Genomic DNA, 12,500 nt, shown 5'->3' with positions numbered 1-12,500 from the left:
GTAGGGTGACGCAGATGTGCCTGACGTTCTAGGGTGTTGTAGGGTGACGCAGGTGACGCCCCTCACAGCCCCTCTGGAATGTGCAGGCCTTTCTCACAGCGTGCTGAGTGATGTCACAGCGTGCTGAGTGATGTCACAGCGTGCTGAGTGATGTCACAGCGTGCTGAGTGATGTCACATGATCCTGGGCACACGCCTGCAGTCAAGCGGAGCTCCAGGGAGCCACAGCGCACATTTGGGTGACTCGGGATTTCACATGAGGTGTAAACAACTCTTGGGCATTCATGCACGATGTGTAAACAACTCATACAACTCTGAATGTAACCACGATTCTTTAATCTGCTCCCACAAATACCATTCCATGTTTGGTGAATAATTATCCTAATAATTATCATCCTACTTTATAGGGGAGGGTTGGGGGTTGCATTTCAAAACCATGTGAGATGATGATGATGATGATGATGATGATGAATGAATGAATAATTCCACCTCATCTTTCTCCAGATACTCATCCCCTCTCCCCTGCTCCTCATCCCCTCTCCCCTGCTCCTCATCCCCTCTCCCCTGCTCCTCATCCCCTCTCCCCTGCGCCTCATCCCCTCTCCCCTGCTCCTCATCCCCTCTCCCCTGCTCCTCATCCCCTCTCCCCTGCTCCTCATCCCCTCTCCCCTCTCCCCTGCTCCTCATCCCCTCTCCCCTGCTCCTCATCCCCTCTCCCCTGCTCCTCATCCCCTCTCCCCTGCGCCTAATCCCCTCTCCCCTGCTCCTCATCCCCTCTCCCCTGCTCCTCATCCCCTGCTCCTCATCCCCTCTCCCCTGCTCCTCATCCCCTGCTCCTCATCCCCTCTCCCCTGTTCCTCATCCCCTCTCCCCTGCTCCTCATCCCCTCTCCCCTGCTCCTCATCCCCTGCGCCTCATCCCCTCTCCCCTGTTCCTCATCCCCCTGAAGCATCAGAGGAAGGTGTTTGTCTGAAGATGAAGGTGAATCTCTGGCTCTGAGTTGCAGGCGTGTTTAGAGACAGTTAACAGCTACAGTATGAACCACTACCATCCATCACCTGAGACAGTGAGAGAGAGAGACAGTGAGAGAGAGACAGTGAGAGAGAGACAGGGAGAGAGAGACAGTGAGAGAGAGACAGTGAGAGAGAGACAGCGGGAGAGACAGTGAGAGAGACAGTGAGAGAGAGACAGTGAGAGAGAGATAGAGGGAGAGACAGTGAGAGAGACAGTGAGAGAGAGAGACAGTGAGAGGGAGACAGTGGGAGAGAGACAGTGGGAGAGACTGTGAGAGAGAGACAGTGAGAGACAGTGAGAGAGAGACAGTGAGAGAGAGACAGTGAGAGAGACAGTGAGAGAGAGACAGTGAGAGAGAGACAGTGAGTGAGAGACAGTGAGAGAGAGACAGTGAGAGAGAGACAGTGAGCGAGACAGTGAAAGAGAGACAGTGAGAGAGAGACAGAGGGAGAGACAGTGAGAGAGACAGTGAGAGAGAGAGACAGTGAGAGAGACAGAGGGAGAGACAGTGAGAGAGACAGTGAGAGAGAGACAGTGAGAGAGACAGTGAGAGAGAGACAGTGAGAGAGAGACAGTGAGAGAGACAGTGAGAGAGAGACAGTGAGAGAGAGACAGTGAGAGAGACAGTGAGAGAGAGACAGTGAGAGAGACAGTGAGAGAGACAGTGAGAGAGAGACAGTGAGAGAGACAGTGAGAGAGAGACAGTGAGAGAGACAGTGAGAGAGAGACAGTGAGAGAGACAGTGAGAGAGAGACAGTGAGAGAGACAGTGAGAGGTATAGAGGACAAGTCAGAATCAATGCAGTTATTTTAGCTCCGGTCCAGTCGGTCAGTGACACACTTTGAGCTGCACTTCCTCCAGCAGACAGACAGACAGACAGACAGACAGGCAGACAGGCAGGCAGGCAGGCAGGCAGGCAGGCAGGCAGACAGACAGACAGGCAGGCAGACAGACAGGCAGGCAGACAGACAGACAGACAGACAGACAGACAGACAGACAGACAGGCAGACAGACAGGCAGACAGACAGGCAGACAGACAGACAGACAGACAGACAGACAGGCAGGCAGACAGACAGACAGACAGGCAGGCAGACAGACAGACAGACAGACAGACAGACAGACAGACAGACAGACAGACAGGCAGGCAGACCCAGACCCAGTGTATCTGTCTGTCTGCTCTCAGCTGATGATCCTCGTTAACCATGATGCTTCCTAGTGACACCATGCTAGAGGTGCTGGAGGCTATATAGGACATGGACAAAAGTTGAAGTTCAATGGTCAGAACAAAGCTGGCTTATTCTCACTAAGCCAGGGTCACTCACACTTATGTCCCTCTCTGTCACATGAGGCTAACCTCACCAGGCCTCCAGCCTCACATGAGGCTAACTACCCCAGGCCTCCAGCCTCACATGAGGCTAGCCTCACCAGGCCTCTCTGTCACATGAGGCTAACTACCCCAGGCCTCCAGCCTCACATGAGGCTAACCTCACCAGGCCTCAAGCCTCACATGAGGCTAACGACACCAGGCCTCTCTGTCACATGAGGCTAACTACCCCAGGCCTCCAGCCTCACATGAGGCTAACTACACCAGGCCTCTCTGTCACATGAGGCTAACTACCCCAGGCCTCTCTGTCACATGAGGCTAACGACACCAGGCCTCCAGCCTCACATGAGGCTCACTACCCCAGGCCTCCAGCCTCACATGAGGCTAACTACACCAGGCCTCTCTGTCACATGAGGCTAACTACCCCAGGCCTCTCTGTCACATGAGGCTCACTACACCAGGCCTGCAGCCTCACATGAGGCTAACTACACCAGGCCTCTCTGTCACATGAGGCTAACCTCACCAGGCCTCTCTGTCACATGAGGCTAGCCTCACCAGGCCTCCAGCCTCACATGAGGCTAGCCTCACCAGGCCTCCAGCCTCACATGAGGCTAACTACACCAGGCCTCCAGCCTCACATGAGGCTAACCTCACCAGGCCTCCAGCCTCACATGAGGCTAGCCTCACCAGGCCTCCAGCCTCAAGCTCAGGGACTCTGATTGGTCGAGCTGGTCCCAGTGTCCTGGTTCATGATGTAGCTGCTATAATGATAAATGAAAACATGCAGACTAACGGATCATTTAAGCATAACTTATTTAATTGAGCCTGATAATGATAAGATGAACGCAGCTGCAGCAGCTTAGATATGATCAAAGTCATTCAACAATATTTGTGTCGATTTATAAAATTGCTGTAAGCTACACTCGCTGTGGGGATTTTTATATAATTATATGTCATTAAAATCCTCATCACCATAGAGGAAGCAGTAGAGTATACTAGACTTCTACCCAATCATCCATCAGCTCTGTGTGATGTAACAGGACAAAACTACCATGTCAAGTTCTCTCATTTAAATGTGGGATAATATTGGCTAGTTTCCCATGTATTGTATGTTGGGTGGGCTGTGCATGTAGCATTGAACTACAGTAAGATAAACTATCAAATCACACTGTTGGTCACTTACTGGCTGACTATTAGAACCACTGATATCATCATTAAAGCAAGACTTCACTCCAAGTCTCAGGTTTGATGTCTCAAGTTCTCAGCAATGTCTTAAATGTATAGAAACTGAATTAATTTACAATACACATATGAAAGGCAATGCTGAAATATAGGTTATATGTCTGTAATAACTTTAGATTTGCAGATTTGCAGAACCATGAAGGCTGTGTTCTACTAGACTGTGTGGATCAGTGGAACCCTGCCTGTGTTCTACTAGACTGTGGGGATCAGTGGAACCCTGCCTGTGTTCTACTAGACTGTGGGGATCAGTGGAACCCTGCCTGTGTTCTACTAGACTGTGGGGATCAGTGGAACCCTGCCTGCTTGGCGCGCATAAAGCTCAGATCAGCGCAGATAACATGTCATGGGTTTCTACATGGGAACAGACATGGGTTTCTACATAGTAACAGACATGGGTTTCTACATAGTAACAGACATGGGTTTCTACATAGTAACAGACATGGGTTTCTACATAGTAACAGACATGGGGTTCTACATAGTAACAGACATGGGTTTCTACATAGTAACAGACATGGGTTTCTACATAGTAACAGACATGGGGTTCTACATAGTAACAGACATGGGTTTCTACATAGTAACAGACATGGGTTTCTACATAGTAACAGACATGGGTTTCTACATAGTAACAGACATGGGGTTCTACATAGTAACAGACATGGGTTTCTACATAGTAACAGACATGGGTTTCTACATAGTAACAGACATGGGTTTCTACATAGTAACAGACATGGGTTTCTACATGGGAACAGAATTGGGTTCTACATAGTAACAGACATGGGTTTCTACATGGGAACAGAATTGGGTTCTACATAGTAACAGACATGGGTTTCTACATAGTAACAGACATGGGGTTCTACATGGGAACAGACGGGTTTGCACACTATTGTTGACTGCTCTGTGCAGTCCTCTACTATGGTAAGTGTACAGCCATAGTGTACAAACTTCATATAGTTGACATTACATTTATGAAATCAACAGAAGTATACGCCACCGTACAGTTGCCCAGTATTGTGTGAAAGAGGGAAAAGTGTTTAAAGTCAAACTCACCCGAAAGTAAAGGCTTGGCACCGCGACAGATCTACGGAGGCATCGGGTTCTGCTGGAGCACAAATACTGACATCTCTCTTTACTTACATTCAATTATCTATCGTATCAGACGTCCTATCTTTCCCTCGTTCATCAAACTCAAATGAAAAGATAAGTATATGACTTTCCACGTAGATAGTGACTTGGCTCTAGTAGTCCGCCTACTTTAGTAATCCCGTTTGTGTCCGACGGGCTTGTTCTCTAGAGAGCGCGTCTCTACTATGAGCGAGTCTGAACCCTGCATGTATACACACACACGTGACCCTCCACACACGTGACCCTCACACACGTGACCCTCCCCCACTGCCCCGGCCTCTGCTCGGTGAGGCCCGACGGCCCCGGGACCTCCTCATTGGACGAGGCCGCGGAAGGGGGGCTGGATAGTGTGGCCTCCTCTAAACAACACGCCTGCCCCATGCCTGCCCCCCCTAATACATCCATGGCCTGCCCCATGGCCTGCCCGCTTCTCCATATGAACACACTCCCCGCTCAGGCTCAGGGCTGGTAGCAGACATGGTTGGGAGAGATAGTTCAGTAAGCTGCAGTTTGAACATGTTTAATATACAGAAGACCATTTTCTATTTTGTCTTTCACACAGAGAAGGATGGTCAATGAATGAACAGCAGCAGCAGACAGGACTGTAGGCTACCAAGCATTTAACAGAAAAAAAAACATTATGTAGCCTACTATGCAAAAGCATTATAGACATGAATGTAACTGAGTTGAATTAGTTAACTCACTCCTGAAATACCACTCACTTGTGCCATATATGGACTAGCTAGTGTGCTTGGGCGGCATATCGCTGGTTAAAGTGGTGTTTAGGGTGGGGCAGCAGGATACCCTCACATGGCCCAGGATACCCCCACATGGCCCAGGACACACCCGGGCCCAGGATACCCCCGGGCCCAGGATACCCTCACATGGCCCAGGATACCCCCACATGGCCCAGGATACCCCCCACATGGCCCAGGATACCCTCACATGGCCCAGGATACCCCCGGGCCCAGGATACCCCCACATGGCCCAGGATACCCCCGGGCCCAGGATACCCTCACATGGCCCAGGATACCCTCACATGGCCCAGGATACCCCCGGGCCCAGGATACCCCCACATGGCCCAGGACACACCCGGGCCCAGGATACCCCCGGGCCTGCTCTGCATGTGCGCTCACTCAAAACAAATCCCTGATGTTTAATTATTTTAATGAATAGTTTTCTATCTGTGGCGTAGCTGTGCACCATGCATGATGCAGAGAGAACAGAGCCAACGCAGAACAAATAAGCTCATTAAAGATCTTTTTCCCAAGTCCTGCTTTGTTAGCTTAGTATATCACTCACATTCTGAACCTATTAATGAAAATACACATTCAAGCTAATATATCTACATCATGTCCGTTGCCCAAGCTTCTCCACAATACAGGAGGCTCCTGTGTAAACACGTGTAATCAGGCCCGAGATACCGTTATCTACAGCAGCTTTCTGGAGAACTGCTCTGGGTCCTAGTGCCCGTGTTGAATGGGCTGAAATGGGCAGATTTTTCCCCAGCTTTCTTGAGAACCGCTGATCGATTCCCGATTGAGATTCTGTTACCACTGGGGGGTGAGTTCTCCCCAGGGCTGTCAGGGTGGGGTATCTCCTAGGCCTGTCTGTGCAGAGTGTGCATGTTCTCCCCGTGTTCGCAAGGGTTCCCCCATAAGAAACCTCAATATGAGAAACATGCAGAACAGATCGCTAACGCTGTCCATCCCTGAGCCTGAGGAAGACGGACAGGAGCGCTTGGTTTGGTCCCCGGGGCGTGGCCCCTGCGTACACCTGCTGTCTGCTCCCGGCTGCTCTGGGGGAATGATGAAAGGATGGGTTAACTGCAGAGAAATATTTCATCAGCAACCCTTAAGCATGTGTGTGTGTGTGTGTGTGTGTGTGTGTGTGTGTGTGTGTGTGCGTGTGTGTGTGTGTGTGTGTTCCCATGTGTCGCTCATTGCATGTGTGTGTGGGAGTGTGCTGTATGACAAATAAAGACTTGTCCTACATCTGATCTAAGGACAAGCGATTATAAGAATTTCATTCCTCATGAACCCGTACTTGTAACACATGGCAAATATACACTTCTATGCTATTCTATTCCTCAACTTCACATGTGACATGCACATCCTTAAATCCTGAGCAATACACCAGCCAGGGTTCAACTTGGTACAGTGTGTGGGTGTTGCTGTGGGATACAGACACACAGACAGACAGACACATTTCCTGGGATTATAAAGATGTAAGGTTGTCAAGTCGGAGGATGGAGATCGAACTCGGCGTGGTGAGTGAGGGAGGAAGCGATACTGATGAGCAACGCAGTGAAACCTGTGACAGTGGTGCCGTGACCCGGATACACAGTTGGGGTCACTGCGGTGTGTGGAGTGAGTTTAGGGGGCTGAGTGTAACCAAGTTGAGTTGGTTGAACTCATTCCTCCTTCTAACTGCCCCCCACCCATGCCATGGACCCGTTTGGACCCGTGTCCCAGTGGCGTAGCTGGCTGAAGGGCTGTTTAGACCATGGCAGGTTGTCATGTGCGTTGGCAGGTCAGAGGACCAGAGACTGAACCCACAGTGTTCAAGTGAGGGTGACAACGATACCGACGAGTGACGCAGTGACGCCCCTGTGGGGAAACTGGTTTCAGCAGTGGACAAACTACAGCAGAGGCTGGAAATACATACAGATACAGTCCAGACTAATAATCATATTGGCCTAAAAGACTTTAGTTGGCCTCTCCGTCTACTGACAAGGTCTATTATCATCTTATCTCTCATTCTTCACACATCATATTTGTTTTTCTTTTACATTCAATTATGTTTTCTTCCATAAATAGGTTAATTATACCTTTTACTAGAGTGAATGTGTTGCATCATTGAATCAGTGTGTCATTGGATGATGATGTTTGGAAGAGGAGCTTGTGTCCCTGGGGTCCCAGACAGGCAGCCTACCTCCACCGGGCAAATCCCCCAATCAGACAGATCCACCCTAATCTTTCCAGTGACCTGCGTTGCCTTTTTGGGCAGGAAAAAGACAAACAACAATGTTTTCTCAAATAGAAGAAAAAAACATAATTCCCACACATACAGTATTAAGGGATTATTTTTTTTATGATTAAAATACTCAATGGATCGGGATAATGTTATATTGGTCCAAATTTATAATAGCAAGCATTACTTTCTTTATATATGAAATGCATGACAGACCTTTCCGTTGTGCTGATAGACTCCTTAGTACAGTGACTGGAGTTTGTTAAGAAGATTAAGGATTACAGCAAGATCCCTACTGTAAATACTTCACTGTTTATGACCCACATACCGTTGTCCCAACGCACAGGGTTCCTCATTGTCCCAACTCACAGGGTTCCTCATTGTCCCAACGCACAGGGTTCCTCATTGTCCCAACTCACAGGGTTCCTCATTGTCCCAACTCACAGGGTTCCTCATTGTCCCAACGCACAGGGTTCCTCATTGTCCCAACTCACAGGGTTCCTCATTGTCCCAACTCACAGGGTTCCTCATTGTCCCAACTCACAGGGTTCCTCATTGTCCCAACTCTCAGGGTTCCTCATGCATGTTGCAATGAACTCTGGATGTTTCCCTAATGAAACAACATTCGGTTTCAAGATCAAGTAAACATGCTATTGATTAGGATAAGAAATGCGACACTAATCTTACATAGTCTACAGTCACCAGTATTGTGAATGTAATGGTTATGTAACCCAAATCCACCAGCATGTTAGTTTGCTTAGCAACCTACAATAGCTTACTTCCTGCCAAATCTAGGAGTTGGTTCTACACAGTTCATCTTGTTAGGAAATGCCTGATTTCCCAAAGTTACATAGATAGCTTTGATAAGCTAGATATATGTTTGTTGGGGTATTTCTGAATCCTGTTCTGATGTGTTTTTCTCTTGGTTTTCAGTGACGCTGTGTTGGTGAGGTCAGGTGTTCATAGTGAGGTGGTCTGGTGAGGATGCTGTGTTGTGGTGAGGTCAGGTGTTCATAGTGAGGTGGTCTGGTGAGGATGCTGTGTTGTGGTGAGGTCAGGTGTTCATAGTGAGGTGGTCTGGTGAGGATGCTGTGTTGTGGTGAGGTCAGGTGTTCATAGTGAGGTGGTCTGGTGAGGTCAGGTGTTCATGGTGAGGTGGTCTGGTGAGGATGCTGTGTTGGTGAGGTCAGGTGTTCATAGTGAGGTGGTCTGGTGAGGATGCTGTGTTGTGGTGAGGTCAGGTGTTCAGAGTGAGGTGGTCTGGTGAGGATGCTGTGTTGGTGAGGTCAGGTGTTCATAGTGAGGTGGTCTGGTGAGGATGCTGTGTTGGTGAGGTCAGGTGTTCATAGTGAGGTGGTCTGGTGAGGATGCTGTGTTGGTGAGGTCAGGTGTTCATAGTGAGGTGGTCTGGTGAGGATGCTGTGTTGTGGTGAGGTCAGGTGTTCATAGTGAGGTGGTCTGGTGAGGAGAGAGAGACCCCTGATCTGATCTCAGATCTGATCTCACCTGAGGGGACGCTGGGTGAGACCCTGAAGAGAGAGAAAACCAGGCATGTGAGGACCCTGCTCTAGACATCCCATAATACTCACTAGTAGACTGTAAATAGAGTCATTCCATGGGTACGTTGAAAGTTTTGCTGTTGTTTAGGCACTGAGTTTATCTGACAAAACTAATTTGAATGTTGAGCCTCTTAAAATTCAGGATAAGCTTTTATAACACAAACTACTGCCAAGCAATTAGAAAGCACTGTGACTGTGGGAGGTAGATTTAAGACTGGGGGTCCGACAAAGGGATCCTTTTTAATATACCCTTACCCCCCTTAATATACCCTTACCCCCCTTAATATACCCTTACCCCCCTTAATATACCCTTACCCCCCTTAATATACCCTTACCCCCCTTAATATACCCTTCCCCCCCTTAATATACCCTTCCCCCCCTTAATATACCCTTACCCCCCTTAATATACCCTTACCCCCCTTAATATACCCTTACCCCCCTTAATATACCCTTACCCCCTTCTTCCTTCGACATGTCTACATGCTGCTCCTTCATTGTTAAACAGGCTTTTGTATTGAACTAGTTTGGTTCACAGAGGTAGGTTAAGGAGTTAAGACTCTGGTTTAAAATGTAAGATTATATTGCCTATCCACTGTTTATTTTCCCTAAAACGTCATGATACAGTACTCTTTCAAAGAACTGCACCTTTCTTTCTCATAAACCGTCATTATCACTGAGTAATGTCATTATGGCATGATCCCGTTCTCTGGGGGGTCTGGGTGAGCGGGGAGACATCTCTGGGGGGTCTGGGTGAGCGGGGAGACATCTCTGGGGGGTCTGGGTGAGCGGGGAGACATCTCTGGGGGGTCTGGGTGAGCGGGGAGACATCTCTGGGGGGTCTGGGGGAGCGGGGAGACATCTCTGGGGGGTCTGGGGGAGCGGGGAGACATCTCTGGGGGGTCTGGGTGAGCGGGGAGACATCTCTGGGGGGTCTGGGTGAGCGGGGAGACATCTCTGGGGGGTCTGGGGGAGCGGGGAGACATCTCTGGGGGGTCTGGGTGAGCGGGGAGACATCTCTGGGGGGTCTGGGGGAGCGGGGAGACATCTCTGGGGGGTCTGGGTGAGCGGGGAGACATCTCTGGGGGGTCTGGGTGAGCGGGGAGACTCCCGATCTCTGGGGGGTCTGGGTGAGCGGGGAGACGCTGTTCTCTGGGGGGTCTGGGGGAGCGGGGAGACATCTCTGGGGGGTCTGGGGGAGCGGGGAGACATCTCTGGGGGGTCTGGGGGAGCGGGGAGACATCTCTGGGGGGTCTGGGGGAGCGGGGAGACATCTCTGGGGGGTCTGGGGGAGCGGGGAGACATCTCTGGGGGGTCTGGGTGAGCGGGGAGACATCTCTGGGGGGTCTGGGTGAGCGGGTTGACATCTCTGGGGGGTCTGGGGGAGCGGGGAGACGCTGTTCTCTGGGGGGTCTGGGTGAGCGGGGAGACATCTCTGGGGGGTCTGGGTGAGCGGGGAGACATCTCTGGGGGGTCTGGGTGAGCGGGGAGACATCTCTGGGGGGTCTGGGTGAGCGGGGAGACATCTCTGGGGGGTCTGGGTGAGCGGGGAGACATCTCTGGGGGGTCTGGGTGAGCGGGGAGACATCTCTGGGGGGTCTGGGGGAGCGGGGAGACGCTGTGTTGGGGGGTCTGGGTGAGCGGGGAGACATCTCTGGGGGGTCTGGGTGAGCGGGGAGACGCTGTGTTGACAGCAGAGCAGCGGAGAGCTGAGCCGGGATTAAAGGGTGAACTCATGTTGAAGGGAAACCAGAACCGCGTGATCTCATTGAGACGGCCAGGATCAGGGCACGCTTTTATTTTGTATTTTGTATTTATTATTTATTTGTTTACACCTCCTGTCCATAGGCCGCCTAGCTGAGGTCTCAGTGTGATGATGATGGGGTTCTTGGAGGGAAGAGTTTTCCTGGGTTTTTCCCAAGCAGACGCTGTCAGCTCCTTCTACAGCCCAGACAAGCAGCTCAATAAGTCAACCTGGGACAAAGCAGCACTGTTTCATTCACAGGGAAATGGCCCGATCATATCAGATGCTCAGTATTGTAGCATCCAGTACCTCAGCGTGGTCGTGTCAGCGTGGTCGTATCAGCGTGGTCGTATCAGCGTGGTCGTAGTATCAGCGTGGTTGTATCAGCGTGGTCATGTCAGCGTGGTCGTGTCAGCGTGGTCGTATCTGGGCTGGGCAGGCATGCGGGCGGCAGGCATGCGGGCTGCGGCGCAGGAGAATGCATGCATGGGAAATGGAGCACGGCCAGACGCAGACAGAGATACGGGCTGCCTGGGAGTTTCACTATGTCTTCTTTCTCCAGACTCTCATCTCAATTCTACACAGACGAGATCTAAAAAGGGTTTGTTTTTCTGTAACGTTTTCTATCTGTGTGAGGATATGAGGTCTGCGGAGGTCTTTCCTGCGCTGGCCGGGGGCCAGGGACAGAGGGACAGGGACAGAGGGACAGGGACAGAGGGACAGGGACAGAGGGACAGGGACAGAGGGACAGGGACAGAGGGACAGGGACAGAGGGCCAGGGACAGAGGGCCAGGGACAGAGGGACAGGGACAGAGGGACAGGGACAGAGGGCCAGGGATTGGACCAGCAACCTGTGGAGTAAATCACCGTTTATCCCCAATCAGGCTCTGAAATCTCTTCCTATTCCTGTAATCCCCGGACACCTTGTTTACCTCCTCTTAAAGACATTAGCGTGGTCGTATCAGCGTGGTCGTATCAGCGTGGTCGTATCAGCGTGGATTACCTCCTCTTAAAGACATTAGAGTGCTCTTTAATGTCCTGTTTGCAAATGAAAGTCCATCCTTGGCGTGACTCACGGATGTGTTCAGCTGTGTGCATAGCCGCTCTCACAGAGACAGGATGTCATGATAGTCATTAAAATCAGGGAGTGGCGGAAACATTGAACGGCTCGTTGGAATATGAATCATTATCTGTTCTCAGACAGCTGATCAGAGCAGGTGTTTCCTGGACAGGAAGCTCTGTTCCACCTGGTCCTTGATTCGCTCTGCTGGTCCGCTCTGTTCCACCTGGTCCTTGATTCGCTCTGCTGGTCCGCTCTGTTCCACCTGGTCCTTGATTCACTCTGCTGGTCCGCTCTGTTCCACCTGGTCCTTGATTCGCTCTGCTGGTCTTCCTGTCGGTGGAGACACGCCCATCACAGCCTCGGGGCTGAGGTATCAAACACCTCTCAACCTGGGGGTTACATACAATATATACCTGTAATACATACATACAATATATACCTGTAATACATACAAACAATATAT

The 12,500-nt window shown here is 50.6% G+C and overlaps 1 protein-coding gene across 2 annotated transcripts in view; it reads right to left on the bottom strand.

The window, feature by feature from the left end:
* The window catches only part of gpr146 (G protein-coupled receptor 146), a 13,834-nt gene extending 8,985 nt beyond the window's left edge, over nucleotides 1-4,849 (bottom strand). For both annotated transcript variants that reach the window (XR_014630454.1, XM_084438274.1), the window contains exon 1: nucleotides 4,627-4,849. The gene's annotated coding sequence lies outside the window, so the exon portion shown is untranslated. The remainder of the gene's footprint in view (nucleotides 1-4,626) is intronic.
* Between the last annotated feature and the right edge of the window lie 7,651 nt (nucleotides 4,850-12,500).

Source organism: Borostomias antarcticus, assembly GCF_949987555.1.
Source record: "Borostomias antarcticus genome assembly, chromosome: 5".
NCBI classification, from domain to species: domain Eukaryota; kingdom Metazoa; phylum Chordata; class Actinopteri; order Stomiiformes; family Stomiidae; genus Borostomias; species Borostomias antarcticus.
Note: the sequence above shows the minus strand (reverse complement) of the source record. Positions and strands in the feature narration are given on the sequence as shown.